The following is a 17,155-nucleotide window of genomic DNA, read 5'->3' as shown; positions in this document are numbered from 1 at the left end:
CACACCAAGCAACAAGATAGGATTTCAAAAGGTAATGCAAGAGCTGATACAGCTGCAAAACAAGCAGCTACAGAAGTATTTCTTTTAAATGAGGAACTACAACCCTCTGAGATTTTAGACTTAGAAATGTTAAAAACAATGCAGACACACTACGCAAGCTGAAAAACAAAGATGGGTAAAATGAGGAGCAATTCTTGAAAAGGGGCCGTACATCTCTAAAGAAGGGAAACTGATACTACCATCTAAGTTGTTTAGATATGCAGCTTTGTTGAGCCATGGGCAGTGCCATGTCTCAACAGGGGGGATGGTACAGCTGGTGAACCAAGTGTTCACAATGTACGGATTTACAAACTACTCTAAAAAATTCTGTTTGATGTGTCAAATTTGCAACAAACATCATGCACAAGGGGCGTTAAAGCCCAAGCAAGGGAGTTTCCCTACACCACCATATCCGTTTCACACTATCTGTTTAGATTTCATAGAATTGAACAAATGTGAAAATAAGAAGTAGTATCTTGCCATTGTAGATATGTTTTCCAGATGGGTGGAAGCCTTTCCAACCAAAAATCCAGATGCAGCCACGGTAGCAAAAGTACTTGTCAAAGAAATCATCCCTAGATTCGGCATTCCAGAAAGGATCTAAAGTGACAATGGTACACACTTTCTAAACCAAACCATACAGCAGTTAAGTAAGCATTTTGGTATTTCTTTACAAAATCATTGTGCATACCATCCGCAATCTGCAGGGCTAGTTGAGGGACATAATGGTATATTAAAAAACAAGTTGAGAAAGTAAATAGCTGAGACAGGAAAGAATTGGCTGTATTGTTTGCCCTTGGCACTGTTGAGCATGAGAAATGTTCTGACTGCAAAAGGATTGACTCCTTTTGAAAAACTATTTGGAAGGGCTTATTATACACCCCAGTGGAAACTTCTCATGTCCTCAGACCAGGAAGTTGATTTTACACTAGCTGAATATATGAAGAAAGTCATGAATTCTAAACATTTGTTGCAGTCAAATTTTGTTTCAGATAAAGAACAAACCGAAACATCGAAAGTGGCAGTGATCCCCTGGGAGTGGGTGTGGGTGAAGAATATAAAGAAGAAGAATTGGTCATCACCAAGGTGGGAAGGTCCATACCAGGTGCTTCTTTCGGCACCCACTGCAGTCAAGATAGCAGAGTGAGCTTTGTGGATCCACCCGACGCACTGCAAACTAGTTAAGAACTTTGAACTGGACAAAAATCTTACCTCTCCATCAGGGCCCTCAGCACAAAGTCTGGCTACAAAGGGGGATCAGATCAATAGGACTGATCCGTCTCAACCCCAGTGAAGAAACCATCAGTGCTAAAGGTCCTATTAGGGCAGACAGTAAGAACACATGTCTGAAATAAAGATGACAGGATCCAGTAAGATCCAGATGTACCTACTCGGAAGAGTCGGAGAAAACAGGAATGCAGAACAACAGTTTCCTCAGAAGTATTGCATAATCATCCTGTTGAATGTACTAGTGACAATAATCTTTTTGTTGTGGCCTTTCCTTTTCCCAGCCACACAAACTGAACTGAATAAACATGGAGAGTTGCACGTAGAATGGCACCCAAACTTCAACACTTACGAGGCAATCAAATATGTGCATGCTGAGACCTTCAATGTTTCGAATTTCTGGATTTGCACAGCTTTGCCAACAGCATACGAGGGATTATTGTTAACTTCAGTCCCCCTAGGAGCCAACAAGACCTGGGAAAACTTAGTCTATGATACATCAGATGTCACATCACAAGATAAAGTAGCATTGCCTGTTCGACAGAAGGGGACTGTGTGTTTTTACAAAAATTATACAGTTCAGGTGGGTTGGAGCAATTGCAATGTGACTGTTCCCTATAGATGCTACAATAAAACTGACAACACAGGTTCCTATGATTCATTTTTTGAACTGATGCATAGGACAACTGATGAAGTAAAACATAATGCTGACCTCTATAAACAACTGATTATAGTTGACAAAAAAATGTTTTATCCAGAGCCAGGACATAGTAAAGTTGCAACCAAAGTAGAAGATTGCTACTTTGTATGTGGTAGGAAAGCATATAAGTGGTTACCTGAAAATTGGTCCGGCAGTTGTTATTTGCGGTACCTGGTTCCGGCCATATGACACACATCAGTTTTACCTCAGGGGAAAATTCGGAATGTTCGACGAGAAATCAAGAAACCTGCCAACCCAGTGGGGCAAATCAATGCGGGCTGGAAAAACCATCATGCTGTGAACCTAGGGAAAAATGGACTGTCACATATGGACTTGGGTGATACCATCATCTCATGGGCATTGCCAGCATATGGAGCAACAAAATCAATCTGGGAACTGAGAAAATTGTCTAAACTTCTCAAAATAATGAGCAATGCAACCTTTTCTGCTCTAGAATTGGTGACTGATGAACTGACTGCCATTGAGAACTGTAGTGCTTCAAAACTGCATGGCTCTTGTCTTCACCCTAGCGGTGAAAGGAGGTACTTGTGCTTTAATCCAGGAGGAGTGCTGTTTGTATATTCCTGACCACAAACACGAGATAGACAATCACATTGAGGTAATTCAGAAGGTGTCGGCTATGACCAAGCCAGGACCAAATCCATTGATGGACTTTTTCCAGAGATTGTTTGGGGGGTGGGGCAGTATCCTAATGAACATCCTGATTGCCATCTGTGTAGGAATGATCCTGCTGGTGGTGTGTGTGTGCTGCTGCATCCCCTGCATGAAAAGACTGATTAAAGACTTTATAGACATGTCAGTTTCAGAAACCTTATACCAAGGTGCTGAACTTGAAGAATTGCTAAAAAATTGAAAATGCTTTCATAAGTTTAAACTGAATCACTCTCTTAACTGCAAATCCTGAGTAGGAAGAGGTTAGGGGAAGAAAAAAAAATGTTTATGCTTGTTTTGAAAGTAGAATAAAAGTATTAAAAGGGGGGAAATGTTAGAAAAATATGCATTAGTAATATGCATTAAGCATTCGAGGTTTAAAAGGGTTAATACATTTATTCTGTTCACACTGCATGAATCTGCACAGCTATTAGAAACTTAACAAGAAGCATTCTATTTTCTGCTAATGTCAGCAAATAAGAAGTATTTCATTTCTACTAGTGTCATGAGACTTAACAAAGAGTTATTGATTTTCTGCTTATGCCATGAGAAAGTACACAGCTGTTAGAAGCTTTGATAAGGACCACAATGGATGCTGGAAAGTATAAACCGTAGTCAGCATTACTTGTACCTAAGCTAGAAATGTACCTTGAATTTAGGCAAAATGTAACACATATATTAGAACTGTACAATTGAAGAATTGAAAGTTTGTGGTGGGCTAAAATAAGCCCCAAGGACAGGTTGATTTTCTCAAATGTTTTGTAAATCAGCAGTTATTCTCAACTAGTCAGCAATAAGTCTAGTAACATTTTCTGTAGAACAATACAGAAAGCTGTGTCTAACTACGTCAGCAATAGAAGCAATATTTCTGTGTAACATGGAAAGAACTGTACAAAAATGCCATACTAATTATTAATGTCCAGACAGATCATTCTGCCTGCATGCTTTGTCTCCTTGCTGCAAGTTAATAAAGGGTGTCATACTTGAACCTTACGTGAATTGGTCTTTGAAGTTTTTTCCTTTGACACAGGGCTTTCAGCCTATCCATGTACATCATGGCATGGTTTGGAGGCCTTGTATTTTCATGATGAAAAACCCCATGTGGTCTCTCCAGCTGCTGCAGGTGTCTGGTGAGGTGCACGCAATATGGAGAATTCATGATGAAAAACCCCTGTGGTCTCTCCAGCTGCTGCAGGTGTCTGGTGAGGTGCATGCAATATGGAGAATTGTACTCTACAGTGAATTCTTAGTTAACCAGAGCTAAAGCAACCAGAACTCTCAAGCAACCAGCAAAAATACAGTACCATTTCTATTTGTTGTACTTTCTGTCCCCCACCCCACAGAAATATGCCTTACATTTTTAGAGTTTTAAAAAGGAAGATAGGAATAAATTCCCTCTCTCCCCAACCTAAGAACAAGTCAAACCAAACAACTAGTATAGGGTACAGTATTAGTTAAGCCTATTTTTAATAGTGACTCTCAAGCAACCATAAACTACATTTATCTGGCGTCTACCAATCCCCATGGGTGCCACTTAACTGAGAGTTTACTGTATTAATGTTCTGCTGAGGGTTGAGTACAGTGGTGTTATAATATCCTCAGACCTGAATGTGATACCCTTACTTATGAGGTGCACAATGTTGAAAGATTTCCTTTCCTCTGTGGAAACTTGGTCAAAGTTCAGATTCCTATCTATCTATGTTTTCAGGTCTTGCACCACTAGGTTGGAGCTTGGGGGGTGTTGTCAATACTGTAATTATTGGGGAATTCCACTTTGCCAAAGGCAATAATAATGGCACTTTTTGCACTTTGTTTTAGGCTGTGGCTTTGGCAGCAATCATGTCTCTGTGGTAGTCCCTCCTGTAATATGTTAACATCGTTGGTGGACTGCAAACAATTTGCAATTGTCAGCAAACTTGTTAAGCCAAAGGCTGTCTACTGTAGCCCAAACTTCCAAAAAATAGATTCTGAACAGTAAAGGCCCCAGCAGAGATCCTTATGAGCCACTTGGCTATCCATCTAGTGCCATAAGGGTTAATCCCCAGCTGGGAGAGGTTCTTAATGATATCTGAGTGGGGGTTGTGCCAAAAACATTGGCTAGTTCAAGATAGGTGGTATGCATTGTCTTACCTTCATTTAGGTCTTTTCTGAGTTTCTCAAAGAAGTCTACTAGATTTAATAAGCATGATCTACCCTTATCAAAGCCAAATTGGTTTGTGTCTAGAGTTTGAAAAGGTCACCTATGTCCTTGATAATAATGCCCATAATGATTCTTTTCATAGCCTTCCAGATGAGACTGGTTAGATTTATAGGTCTATAGTACCAGGGTCAGTTGATGCCCCCCCCCTTTTTGTGCAAGGGGATTACTGTTGCTGTTTTCCAGTCTGCCGGAACAAAGGCAGTTTTCAAGCTATGGTTAAAGAGAGTCCACTAGGTCATGTTTTAGATCGATTATTAAGTAACCTGTGATGTTACCTGATACTGCTGAGCCCATTTTTTAGCATTCAAGAGTGCAGATATGACATGATCTCTAGAAATACTTGGCAGAGGACTGTTGTCAAATATGCTTTGGGGTATAGCCTGTGAGTCCGGGGGGGTGAGGTTTGCATCAAATCTGTCAGCTAGTAGTTTGGCAATTTCCTCCAGTGCAGCTTCATGTTTAGACACCTAGCATTAAGCAGCAGAACCTTGAATTTGCCTGCAATTAAAATTTTTACATCTGAACTGTTGTTGCTTTGGCATTGTCTGATAAAGGCACTATTGGGGAGGCGAGCACCTTTGCCAGTATCTGATAGCCTAGAGGACTCAGGTGCAGACCATCTTTGGCAAAACAGAGTGGCCTATCAACCATCTCATTCCAGGCTGAGAGGTACTGGATCCCCCTGGAATGACACCAGAAGCTAGGCCAATTGTTGATGTTGATCATTTCTTGTGTGGCATCATCCTGGGTAATGGTGCTTTCTACAGATGCATTCACTATGCAGAGCATACTGTATCATATTGATATGTGATTAGTGTTCATCCGACAACTGTTTTCATTGACATGCCCTCACCTGCTGTACATTACCATGTGTTTCACCTGTCCTTTTTCCCTGCGTTCATTCCTCTGGTTCAGCTGTGTGTCCCTATTCAATACACACACTTTCCCTGACTGTTTATTTCTAATGTAGTCTATGTACCCTTCTGATCATTTACACAGCTTTTGTTCAGTATGCCCGAAAGAGGTTTCCAAACAACTCTGCACTGTATGATCTGTCATGTAATGTGTTGAAACTATATATATTACTTTATTAATAACCCTGGTAATCATTGTGGAATTTCACACAAACTCGCAGACCTAGTTTGCCCATAGGTAAACAGGTTTATATGTCTGCTGCTGTCTTATTGCTTTACACAGTTTCCTGGCCAAGAACACGGTTGCTAGAAACAAAACTGAATTTTTTTTATGTTTAAACATGGTACACAGAATGCATATAAGCTTCATACGCAGAGTTTATTGAATTCCCAGGAATGAATATACAAATGTAATATAATATAATATAACATAATAACCAAATTTGTTACATGATGTTGTCTGTTTGGTATAAATTGTAAAGTGCCTAGCAGACAGTCAACTTAATGAAATAAAATAAAATACATAAAAAATAATTCTTATGGAAGAATGAGATAGATAAACTATTAGTTAGCAGTACCTTTACCTTATTTAGTAAATGATGTCCATACCATGCCAAACTATCTGGCTTTATCAGACATGCAAAATTATGTTTTTGTTACAATGATGGCAAATCTTTTGGCCATGGATCGACATGAAATAACAAACTACCTTTATCATTATGCTTCACTGTCCAATGACTAACACAACAGCCAGGCTTGCCATATAACTTACAGACCAAGCAGAAACAGCAATGAAGGTGGAAAATATAAAGTTACTGAGGTAGTCAGCTCCACCCATAACTCCCTTGTATGCATTACTGATTGCTTGCATGAAACTCTATGCTGAACTGCAGCCACCTGACAGATTTTCTTCTTAGCAGCCAAGGTGGATAGAAATTGCTCTTTTTATGTATGTATCTATGTATGTATATATGCATGTATTTATTTATTAATTTATTAAAGGTGTTTTAGAGGCCTAAATACTAGGTGACTCAAAAGAAACTCTACAATATTAACAAGAGAGAACAACAGTAAGTTCAAATTAAACTTGTGAGAGACATAATGTGAATCAGCCTTAGAATTTTAAATTAATTAAATAAATAAAACTTTAGTCAGCTATTGACAGTTTAATTGCCTTTGCAAAGGTCTTGATAGACTATCATATAAACATTGTACTTTAAGGAGTTCTCAGAGTTACTCATCATACTTGGGGAAAAAAGCTTATTCCACAGGACATGACAAACCTATTCAAATGAAGATCTGTCTGATGTTAATAGTCTGGAGTGTGTAACACTGAGTATGCCATTACCAGATGGCCAGAGGTATCATGTCAGGGTATAGGATCTCAGCAGCTCCATAAAATAAGTAGAACTCAGATTGCAAAGATGGCATGGTAGGTAAGGATTACGATTTTAAAGAAACAATTTTAAAGACACATGTAGCAGAGACTAGAAGCCAGTGAAGATATGAATTGAAACGAGCAGTTCTGGTCAAAAGTCTAGCTACAAAGTTCAGTTCCTATTGCACTTGGGATAGATCACCATCCATAAAACTGAAGTAAAGGCATTACAGTAACACGGAAGGTGTGAGATAACCAGCACATGAATTGCTGTGAGGATGGAATAAAGTACTTCTTCCAGGTAATGTTCTTCAAATGGAAGCAAGATGCCTTAACAGCAGCTGAAAAATGGTCATTCAGTGCCAATCTGCCATCAGGAATCATACTTAGATCATGAACACAAGACAGAAGTTGTAACTTGTTTCTCCAATATGTTGTCAAGGAGGAAAGCAGTGGAAAAAGTATCAGATGAAAGGTAGCATGAACACGCATGTCTGTAGCCTTTGCAGGGTTTAACGTAAGGCAATTAAATCATTTACAGTGAGTAACTGGTGTAAAGCCATCCTTAAGGGTAAAAAACAAATAGTTACAGTAGTCTGAAAAAAAAGAGAGGTAATGCTGAATATCAACTTCAGCATACAACTGATAACAAATACGTGCCCCTGTAATAACTTCCCTGAGTTGCAACTTGTGTGGCTTTGGAAAATAAGGAGCCAGCATAAAAGCCTGTGCAACCCTGCAACCACTGGGAATGAGCAGGAGAAATCAACCCCACACATCTCCTTCAGGGAATAACCTACAAGGTGATAAGTAAACCACTCGATATTGCCTGTGATACCAAAATAATACTTTATGCAGTTTATAAGGATCCCACAGACCATGGAATAAAAAGCATCAATAGCTCTAGTAATACTAAGACTGAACATAAAAAACTGATGTCTCATCATATGGAGGTCATTAAGCACTCAGGTGAAGGTAGCCTTAATACTGTGTCTAGATAAAAGCATAACTGCTGTAGGTCTAAGAGGTCATCAAAAGTTAGAAAGGAATACATGTGACCATACACGACTTTCTCAGTAAAGTTTCAGATAAACAGGATGTAACGGCCATGCCCTGGCCCAGCAATCAAGGAGCCTCAATCCTCACCAGTAACACCAAGGAGGGCATCTCATATAAGAGGAAATGATAACAAATACACACAGTAAAGTACAATTTCCCTTAAGTGCACACAGAGATCACAGTCAGTCTGGGGCTGGTTGCTCCTTTACTCCCCAGGTCCCCAATAAGACTCCCCACTGGCACAGCTATAGGGTCCAGATCTCAGCCTAGCTGGCAAGCTAACCTCCAGTACCCTCTCTGTCCCACCAGTGCTTCGTGTCCCTGCCCAGGTAGCTGTCACACCACACACACTTTGAGATAAGTATTTATACAGCTTCACAGACACTCCTGGGAAAGGCTGACACAGATTCTCCAGCTGTGCCCCTTTACCCAGACTATATGGTAGTAATTACTGCCACCACCAGCTAATACTTATCAGTACCCAAAGGCCCTTAAAAGGGTGTACAATTATTACTGTGCAATATTATTATCCAACTGGTAATGTGACTAATCAGTCTAAGGCTTATTAGAGTGTCATTGTACAATACACTCTATAAATATGCAATGTACTCTAGAGCTTACTTATCTATACACAATCCAGCCACAGGTAAAAGGTTTTAAAATATTTAATAATAAATAATTAAAAACACAAGACAATACTACTACACCACAGTGATATCTTAGAGTTCAGAGATCACACAAAAACTTAAAACAATACAGTAGGAAAATTCTGATATAACAGAAAAACACTTAGTCTAACTTTCTTCTAAGTTCCTAGCTATAACTACAAGAAAACATACTTCTAAGATTCTACTTACATAAAGAGAGCATAAGGCAGTGCTGAAGGTTGGATATCAAGATCAAAATGCTTACAGTCTCTCTCTCAACAATAGTTTTTAAAATCACTAACACATTTCTGCTGGGCCCTCCCAGATTACATCATTTTGACACTTAAGTTTTCCCAGTATACACATTACATCACTTTGACACTTAGTCTAGAGTTCCCAGGCCAACAGGCAGCACTATTCAGCAAGCTAACACCTGCTCAGGAAACTACAACAATAAAAGACATTTCACATGTACACTCTAGTAATTATTCCTTAAGTTAAAAATATGTTCAGTTAACCTCTTTGGCACCACTATTTAGATCAAAAGGGTATACAAGACATAATTTTAACTTCAAAAGAACAGATGAAATGCTTGACTTAGTTTTCCTTACAGCAAATTGCAATGTTGCTGCAATCTTGAAGTTCATATTTTACAGAGTTTTCTTTCATTTAAGAACACAAGCCTGTATTTTACATTTATATTTACAACTGATAGAATTATGTATCAAATTATATTTGACTAGGCTAGCAGCCTTTGCCCATCTTCCCCCTATCTTACACAGAAGATTTGAGATAAAGTAGTAATTTTCCAGACAGTTAGGACTCTTCAGTGACTTTTTGAGAATAGTGGTGAATAATGCCTTTTTTAAGATGCCAGAAGCAGCCCATTTCTGTAGGCTGATCTTATGATCTGGAAAATAAGCAGCACTAGTAACTGAAGAAGTACTATGATCAGTCTTGTGGGGCAAATGTCCATTTCACAGTATGTAGTGTACACAGAAGAACCATCTAGAAGACCTGGCCACTGTCCCATGGCCTATTAAAATGCAACTAAAACTTGAAAGAAAAAAGTAGAAGCCGTAGCAAGAGAAAATCTTATCTTGCACTTGCAAAGAGACATTTAACTGCCTTACAATAATCTGAGGAACAAAACTTCTGTGTCATATGAGAGGCTGGACTGCACAACCTAGAAACATCCTGAAAAGTACATCTGGTAAATTCAGTGCAGTTGACATTTTGCTGAAATCAAAAGATGTCTTCTTACATTAGACTTCCATCTAGAAAATAGAACAGTTTTGTTAAGGGGTAAGCTTATTTCCAAGATGGTGTTTCCTACATGATTTGTGCTACTAACTTCATGCAAACTTGAACAACAAAAGTAAGAGTCAGACATGGTTCTTTCCTAGCAGCTGGCCTAGGCTGGGGTAAGAGTATCCAGACCTCCCCTTACTTCTGTACTCTGTGCCATGGACATGTTAAATCTTGATCATCTGCACTGTTCCACTGTAACAGATGGTAAAGTAAAGGGCACATAGACAATCTATTTACCCTGGACAAATCCTGGAAAGTGACAGGCTCAATATTAGGCAGTGCAGTGATGATTCAGGGTGGCCAAGCCTGAAATGTACCACACAGTGGTTTATACAGGACACAACTTCCTTCATCAAGTCCTGTCTTTAAGATCAAACTGGAATGTTAAATCTAATGCAAGAACAAATGTATGGATTACAGTAGAAATGACTTGACTGAAGCTGAAGGTGTAGCTCCCTAAACAGCTGAGAAGTTATATGACAAGTAAAGTGGTCATAAGTTCATAGGTTCACACGAGGTTGCTAGGCTATTGGACCTAGGGCCTTTATAAGCCTAGCCATGTTATACCCTTGTTTCCTTATTGGCCAAGTTGTATGGTCTATATTTGTAGCATGTGTCTATGATCAGCAGTGACTGCCCTTATCCAAGAGGGACATAGGTGACACCCCCCCCCCCGGGGTAAATTTACATTCTCCCATCCAGATGTCTATGTTACGCTTAAATATGGTCATTGAGAAGCCCTTTTTTATGTAAACTGGGAGTTTGTTCCAGAGGAGTGGCTATCTCATCATGTCCTGTTAATGTCACAGGCTAGGTTAAGATCCCTAGAGCCAGTGAATCTTGTCCAATTTGACTTGCAGATGTGCAGCATTTCCATAAGGGCAGGGTATGAGACTACTCTGTAGTACAGGCACAAATCTACTCTCAGCAGCCTATAAGATACAGAGTACAGTGACATGACCATCTATGTAGGTCATGTGTTGAAGGCCCTGAAATTTTTTGTTGAGAAACCTCTGAGGTCTCTCCTACTGCTGCAGGTATCTGGTTAGGTACATAAGGAAGGGACCATTGTAATCTTGTTTTGATGAGGCAGTACATGGGAATTATAACATCCTTAACTCTGGATGCATAGCCCTTACTTATGAGATGTGCAACATAGAAGGCCTTCCTTACCACTATGGGCCCATGGTGATTGAAGTTAATGTTGCTATCAACCTGTGTTCCCAAATCTCTCACCACAGGGTTTGAGCTAAGTGGAGATACTGTTAATATTGTCATTTACAGGGGCTTTCCTTTTGCTGAAAGGGATGATAATGCATTTTTTGCATTTAGTTTAAGTCTGTGTCTTTGGCACCAATCACTTGTCAACATCACTGGGGGGACTCAATTTGTAGTCATCAATGAACTTTTCAAGCCAAAGGCCATCTGTTTTCACCTGGACATCTGAGAAATAGATTTCAAACAGTAGAGGGCTCAGCACAGATCCTTGTGGTCCACCTTTGGTAACTGGTCAGCTGGTAGAGGTGGAATCCCCAACTTTGACTGTATGAGCTCTGTTGATGAGCCAGCTGGCTACCCATCTACTGACATATTGGTTACTTGCCAGCTGGGTGAGTTTCTCAATGATACCTGAGTGGGCGATTGTGCCATAATCCTTATTTAAGTCAAGATAGGCTATATGTACTGTTTTGCCTTCATCTAGGGCTTTGGTGACATTCTCAAAGAAGTCCACCAAATTTTATAAGCATGATCTACACTTAACAAAGCCAAATTGGGTTGGGTCAAGAGTTTGAAGTTCACCTATGTGTTTGTTAATAAGGTCCAGGATGATTCTCTCCATGGCCTTGCAGATAAGGCTGGTTAGGCTTATGGGTCTATAGTTCCCAGGGTTGGTTGATGGACCCCCTTTGTGCAAGAAAATTACTGTTGCTGTTTACCACAATATTGGGACATAAGCAGTACTCAGACTGTGTTTGAAGAGAGTGCCAAGTGGTTCCGCTAGGTCCTGTTTTAGGCCATTTAGTAGGCAGCCTGGGATGTTATCTAGTCGCATAAAGGCTGTGTTTTTGGCTTTGGAGAGTGTGGATATGACCTGCTCTTTGGAGATACCAAGTAGAGGACTGGTGTCAGGTATGCTTTAAGGTATGTCTGGTGGAAACAGGGGGATGAAATTAGCACCAACTCTGCCTGCCAGCAAGTTGGCAATGTCCTCAGGGTCCGTTTGAGTTGAGTGGTACTGTCTACTACTAGTTCAGCACAAAGCTGGGCCTTCCCTTCAAGATTTCTGACATAGCTAAAGAATACCTTGTGATTATACTTAGCTACGGATGATAGTTTAGCTTCATACATAGCTTTAGAAGACTTTAAAATATATCTAATGTGCTTGTTCAAGCTGTGGAGGGTGTCCTTCCTCTGCTGAGTCACTTCCCTCTTGTTCTTAGACATTAGCTTCTTCCTCTTGTTGTATAACCTGTTTATGCTTGATGTCCACCAGGGTGGCTTATTTTTTTGGGAGGACCTTGTTTTGATCTAGTCAGGTACAGACGAGTCTATACATTTATATAGGTGTTTATACAGAACATTTTTGTACACTTCTGTATAGGAGTCATTATTGACAGTTTCAACCCCCCCCCCCCGTTACCACTGTCATTATTGATAGTGGTAATGGGGGGTTGAAACTATTTATGTAATCGTGCAGGAGGGTATAGTTTGCTTTGGAGAAATTTCTCATCCTTTTTACCCGTGGGGGATTCAGGTATGATTGTTACTTTGAATTAGACTGATTTATGATCAAACCATACCATGGAGGGCAACACATAGGGAGTAGTGCAGGAAACCCCCTATGTTGGTGAGTACTAAGTCTAGGGTATTCATGTCCTTTGTGGGCATGCAGAATATCTGTTCCAGAGCATTTGAATTAACAAAGTCCAGCAACCTTATAACGAGCATGTCTGTGCTCATATATGACTTCCAGTTGATGAAAGTATAGTTGAATTCACCCATGACCAAGGTGTTTGGCAGTAAAGTGAGTGACTCAAGTAGATCAAGGTAGGCAGAGTGGTTTTCGTGGTTCATGGCGTGGGACCTATAGCTAACAATGATATGGAAGGGGGTTTTACCTACAGTTAGTTGGACTTGGAGTAGCTCTTTGAAGTCATACTGTTTGACCAGTCTTGAGGGGGTTTTTGTCTTACTAAAGATGGATACACTTCTGCCTTTGTTTCTTTCATGCTCGTTTTGAGGTCTAAATATGTGGAAGGCATTGTAGCCTTGCATGGCTGGGGTTCTCTCTGCATCCTTGCACCATGTCACTGTGACTGTACAGCCATCGACATCTTCCAACATAAGGAGTTTTTCCAGTGAATGGAGTTTCCCATTTAGATGCCTAGCATTAAGCAGCAAAACCTTGAGTTTGACTCTAGTGGATTTTTTTACATCAGGAATTTTGTTGTTATGACATTGCCTAAAAATGCACTATGGGGGAGGCAAGTACCTTTGCCAGTAATGGAAAGCCAAGATGTGAGAAGTGAAGACCATCTCTGGCAAAGCAGAGTGGTCTGTTGACCACATCTTCCCAGGCTGACAGATACTGGATCTTCCTGGGTTGACACCAGAAGCTAAATCAATTGTTGAAGTTTATCATTTTTTGTTTATATTGAGACATCATCCTGGGTGAAGGTAGAATGTTGCTCAGGACTAGGGTAATACCTGCTTGGGGCACATTGTCTGAGAACTCAGTCATGTCTCTCTTCATATAGTCCAGTGAGGTACATCTCAAGTCATTCACTCCAACATGGACTATGACAGAGTAATAACGGTCCTTGTTGTTGAGAGACTTGAACGTGTGCGTGATCTGACAGACTTTGGCACCTGACAGGCAGCTGACTATGATCTTCTACTTGTCCAGCCTAGTGAGAGAGACATTTCTGTGTCTCACTATGGAGTTACAACCAGAACATTATATCTGCCAGTATAGGTTACCTGTGAATCACTTCAAGAGGCAATCTGAGATGTCTTGCAAAAAATCCCCAAGGTAACCTGGTGGGCAGATAGCCAAGAGAGAGATGTGCAATTAACCGTGTTCACCATTAAAATTCAAAGGTATTAGCTATATCAGCCTCTACATAGGCCACACCCTTGGTAGAAAAGAAACAAATGACCATTGAATCAATTAATTGTATTATACCGCTCATACCTAGGACAGTAAATAACCCATATAGTTGGAGGGATAAGAGCTTCAAGTTATGGTCCAGTTTCACCCAACCAGGACTTATTATAAAGAATAAAATGTTGGCAGAAGCCAGTACTTACCAGTCTAGGTCATACCAGTCAGGCCTACAGTAATTAAGGCACAGCTGTAAAATGCACAGTAAACTATGTGTCTATACCTGTCTCACAAAGCAAGTGCTCATTTAAATAACATGGCAGGCTTATAATCAAAGATCAGTAAGGTTCCTAAGGTAACAAACAGATCATCACATACATTAACCTCATCAGACATATAGACATATGCAAAAAAAATTCCATTCGTAACATCTAATTTATTTCTTTATTTATTTGACATTTGCTGACCAGGTTGGTCTGACTCGGCATATTCTCATTTTCAATGGAGACCTGAGGATAAAAGCTCCAGGAAGTAGATAACATAAGTAAATCATAAAAGTAAGTCACAATACAGTTAAATAGTAAACACATACTGTTACAATACTTATACAGTAAAACTGTCAAAAATAACACACTATATAATTAACCTAAACATAGTTCAAGTATATTTTCTTATTGAGGCAAGGCATCCTCTTATGCTTGGTCACAGTAAACTGAGATAAGATACAGTATAATCGGAGGCTTGGGAAGTTTTGTGCTAAAGGTAGTCACTGTACAGATGCTTACTGGTGGTTCATAAGTAATTTGTAACATGGATTCAGATCTGAAAACATAATTATATAATCCTATGTAAGTAAGAGGGGAATGATAGAAAGGAGGATTAGTAGAGAGTAACGGTGAGCATTTGAATGGAGGGGTAGTTGATAGCAGAGTGGTGGGGAGCGCAGGTAGATTAAGCTGGGTCAGAACAAGAGCAAGTCCATGAGTTTAGTAGAAATTAATTATCATTAAGTCCTACACAAGATATTATCATTAAGTCAGACACACAAGAAATACAAAATTATAAAATAATAAAAAGTTGCAAGAAAAACTCCAGTCAAATGTATAAACTGTACCTTTGATTCAATAAACTCCATATAGGCTTCTTGTGAAACCCACATGGAGTTTACGTATTTGCAGAGTGAGCAGCAGTGCTTAATGAATGTTCATGCCATGGCACACCTTCAGCCATAAGCAAGCAGGGTTTTGTGGTGGCCAGGAAACCATGTAAAGCAATATGGAAAGCAAACTTAGTTAAAGCATAGCAAACTGGATTAGTAGGACTGTGCAGAATGCCACAAGGACCACCAGGGTTTTTCATATATTAATATTTTAACATATTATGTTGAGGGGACAGGACAGTGTACGTGTACACTTCAGCATACTGGGCTAGTAGGATTACATGGAATGCCACAAGGACCACAAGGGTTTTTTATATATTAATGTCTTATATTGCAGCCACAGGACAGGACAGTGTATATAGTGCAGAGTATTCCGGAATCCCATTCGATGCAGTATGCACAAGTTGTGTCAATGATCTGTAAGGGTACATTCACTGCCATTTATAAGAAACAGTCTTGGGAAGAGTATTTATTGAATAGGGTCACACAGATGAAGTTTAGGGATGAACATCGGGAAGGAGGGCAGGTAAAACATTGTAATGTACAGCACATAAGAAAATGTGAAATGAAGGCAGTTGCAGCAGGAACACTGATCACATCTCCACATGGTACAGCATGGACTGCACAGTGAAAAATGTATATGATGTCACTGTCACATAAGGTGACCTAACAGTGAAGGATGTCTATGTGATATAAGCATCCACATATGAACAAGGGAGAGGACATATATCAGATGTTAAATACAGTTGTGTTTGGGTACATATTGTGAAGCTGTGCAAACTGATTTGCTTAAGTATGCCTGTATTGTCAGCAGAAACTTCCAAGTAAGACACAGATGCAAGTTCATGTCCAACAGTGAAACCACCATGAACAATCATGGACAATATCAGAATAATATCACCAGTAATACCCATGTTTCTGACACAACATATGTGTTTCTGAGTAAGAACAGATGGTTCTGCACCAACACACTGGTACAACTATTAGGACATGTCAGCAATCTTTGAGTGTAATCAAGCACACTCTCCTGACACTAACAGCAGGAGGTGTGATGAGACACATTTGATATTGGCTAGTTGACTGGTGTGCATGGCAGATATATATATATATATATATATATATATATATATATATATATATATATATATATATATATATATATATATATATATATATATATATATATATATATATATATATATATATATATATATATATATATATAAAGAGAGAGAGAGACAGCACAATCCGCACTGTCACAAATGTTAACCATACAATCAATGACATTAAACAGCTATGTATGTTATGATTGCATGACCAAAACAGATATCACACATGCATGTGGTATTACATTTTGATGAAGGTTCTGTGCCATCAGACAGTAATGTTTATGCAACAAAGCTAACACCTAGGTATGCAAAAATAGATGTGTGACAGCTCACGGTGACAGAGGTGGTACATTTCAGTTACACATCATTGGAAGATGTGTATGGAGAGACATGAGGAAAGGCTGCTTTAAACTCATATATTGGTATGGTGAAGGCTGTGAACTATGAAGGTATTATGGCCTGCCAAGTGGATGCCCTGCACATACTCCATTGTTGTGCTATGCACAAAGGAGTAATCAACACCATGGACACATGCTGGTGGACATTCCTCATACCATATATCCAAGGACACAGGCCACCTAACAACTGGCCTGCTGATAGAGTGTGATGTGTACATGATCCTTGGTTTGTGCATT

Source organism: Protopterus annectens, chromosome 2.part2 (genome assembly GCF_019279795.1).
Source record: "Protopterus annectens isolate FY-2018-M chromosome 2.part2, PAN1.0, whole genome shotgun sequence".
Classification (NCBI taxonomy): domain Eukaryota; kingdom Metazoa; phylum Chordata; order Ceratodontiformes; family Protopteridae; genus Protopterus; species Protopterus annectens.
The sequence above is the reverse complement of the archived record's forward strand: the minus strand, read 5'-3'. Positions refer to the sequence as shown.